The sequence below is a fragment of the Rhagoletis pomonella genome, unplaced genomic scaffold, assembly GCF_013731165.1.
Source record: "Rhagoletis pomonella isolate Grant_MI unplaced genomic scaffold, Rhpom_1.0 Rhpom_scaffold_00002, whole genome shotgun sequence".
In the NCBI taxonomy this organism is placed as follows: domain Eukaryota; kingdom Metazoa; phylum Arthropoda; class Insecta; order Diptera; family Tephritidae; genus Rhagoletis; species Rhagoletis pomonella.
Window position 1 is genome coordinate 60610110 of NW_023458556.1, and position 2993 is coordinate 60613102.

Consider the following 2993-nt stretch of genomic DNA (forward strand, 5'->3'; position numbering starts at 1 on the left):
TTTCCAAATTAAAAAATTCAATTTAATTTATTGTAAAAATATGTGTTGTTGATTCTACAGCCAAAATCATATAAATCAAAGTTACAAACTTAGCGCGTTTGCGAATCGGTAACAAAGTTCGCGGTGAGTAAATTTTTGATAAGTATGAGGTGAATAAAATTTCACAAGCTCATGAGGCTAGTGTAATTTTTGACAAATGCATTGAAAATTTTTACAATCGCAAAGATTTTAGAATATGTATAAATTTTCTGCCTCAAATTTAAGCAAAATAGTGGTATTCACCAAAGTGAGCAAGTGGCCTGGCAGGCTAGTAAAAGTGCAGATTAGCTCAAGCAACGACTGCTGTCAACATTGAAAATTTCATGGGCCATAGGTACGGTGACCATCCGTCATGTATTATACGGGACCTCTATTTTAACCCATTGACCTGGTAATTTACTTATTTCATACGGGACGCCAAAAGTTCTGTATTTCTTTTAATGTCCCGTATTTGTCGCGTATTCGGTATTTTGGTCATTGGATATGAATCAAAAATAAACGTTAATGATTATTGTTCAAGTTTCTAAAAGAAACTTAGTATTAGCTTTCAAAGGTTTTCTCAACGCATTTCACGTTGAATATTCTGTATGGAGCAAATCATATTGAACAGGTAGCAGAAGTAGAGCGGATGATCTTACTTTTGTCGAGAATCTCTTCTTTAAATTGTAATTTTTCTTTACATTTTACTTTAAAATTTTAAACTTTGTTTACGTATATGGATTCCAAAACCTACAATAAAATACACATAGCTTGCTGTTTTTTCTCGAATACTATTACCTGTCCGTGCCGCGGTGTGAATGTAATTTTAAATTTTGTAAAGAGGGCAGACATTCATTGGGCGAAATTACGCCAAAAAAATTATTGCTGATTGTATCAAAGGTTTTTCAGCATCTTAATAAGAAGGCTGTTGTAAAAATGAAGAAGTTCTCAAAGATGGAAGGGAAGTGAAACCTTTCCAAGTTACGCTCTGCAATTCAGCTCGTTCACTGTGTTGTGCTTGGCCGAAATCCGAGTCAGAAAATAATCCTTTGAATACCACTCGAGCTTCAAAAGTAATCGGATATTTTCATTATGTTTCCCTGTCTTGGAATGCTTGTAACAGATTTTGCGGGGTAAAAGTCCCGAGCACAAAGTTATGGAAAATATTCTACAAATGTGTGATGCTACAACTGAATAATTATGTGTTGCTTTCACAAAAGATCGAAAAATATATGTAAAATAAAGATACTGTTTCAGGGCTAATAAATCTAGGATCATTGAAAAAGAGTTTAAAATCCTCTAGCTTTTATGGACAAATTTGGCAAATAAATTTTGTGTACCGTATTCGGCTGCCATAAATATGGCCACCGTAGCCATAGGACTGCATATCCAAAATTTGTCTACAAATTTAGATTAAAAAGTTCGATATTTCGAGGAACATTTGTGGAATTTTCCTAAATTTTCTATAAAATTTGAAACTTTGAAAACATGGGCAATGTTTTTACAAAAAAAAAAAATTAACAAACATTTTTAACCTGGAAAAATGTAAAACAAATTCTGGTTGCTTATATCTGTGGTGTGTTGGTATATCTGTGTTCGTACGGAACAGTATCTTAAGTCGAAAGGCTGGCTTTAGTATAATGCAGCATTCGAGGCATACGATTGCAAATGACTCACTGGCGCCGAGCCGTTGAAGAACTTTTGGCAAATAAACGTGTAGAAATGGTTCAGATACTAGCAAATCAGTATTCTTATTAAGCCTCGTCAAAAAATTTCTTGTCGTTTAAAAAATAAGGCGAATGCCGCATTATACTAAAGCCAGCTTCCTGACATAAGCTACTATTCCATGCCAACACAACTATGTACGCACGTACATACAAATATTTTATTTTCCTGCAATACCATAGCAAAAGAAGCAACCCCAAAATACTTGCCGATAATGCAGTGCGAAATTCGCTCGCTTTCTGTGTTTTCAAACTACCTGTATTTGGATTAGTCATTGGACAACGGAGCGGTATAAGCAGTCGTGGCCGAGTGGTTAAGGCGTCTGACTCGAAATCAGATTCCCTCTGGGAGCGTAGGTTCGAATCCTACCGGCTGCGGTAAAGTTTTTTTTTTTAAATAACAAGTATTTTTTTTCTTATTCTCGTATTTAAAAAAAATTAATGTGTCTCAGTGAATCAGGCTATGTATGCACGTTTTTTCCGGCATATACATATTCCCTATAAACATTTTGGCGAACGTTCGAAAAGTATCTTCGATATCCAATGTGCATATCGAACTGAGAACGAACTCATAACCAACCTTGGTTTTCCAACGTTCAGAGCAAGGCATAACAAGGTAGAAGTGATTTTGACATTTTTATGATTTTAAATACATAATAAAATGAAAAGGAATTGCGAGAGTGTTGTGTTTGTCAAGAGCCTGAACAACAAACTTGTGCGTTATTTTAAACCTCCCTGCAAAAATCGCGACTACTCCATGCATGTGTGTAAAGAGTACTCCAAGTAGGGAATCCAATCCCGCATAAAAATCGCAATCCCGCAATCTTGCGGGATCGAGGTCATCAATCCCGCGGATCCGCGGTATTTGCGGGACTGAAAAAATCACCTGTAAACAGTTACCCCTGCAAAAAATTGTGCGACTAATCTACTCTACGACTCTAAAGAGAGTATTCCGAGATTAATCTCAATCGGGTACAATTGGGCATTAATTAGTCGCAACTAGTCTCATACGGGTACTAACGCTTTTTGTACCCGTTCGGGTATAAAGGTGAACAATTAGTCTCTTCATAGGACATGCTCGAACAAAATCGAACAGTTCATTCCATATAAAGAGATCAAAAGTGGTATTAGTCGCATGCTCCCTTGGGATTGCTCCCGGAGTCATCCCCGATTAGTCCCATTTTTTGCAGGGATATATTAAAAACTGATATGTAAAAAAGACGACTTGATTTAGAAAATCTACGTATTTAC

General features: G+C 36.1%; 1 non-coding gene across 1 annotated transcript; it reads left to right on the forward strand.

Moving 5' to 3' along the window:
• Positions 1–2038: 2038 nt before the first annotated feature.
• Positions 2039–2120, forward strand: Trnas-cga. The gene has a single exon. It is a non-coding gene; the product is annotated as a tRNA-Ser (tRNA).
• The last annotated feature ends 873 nt before the right edge of the window (positions 2121–2993 follow it).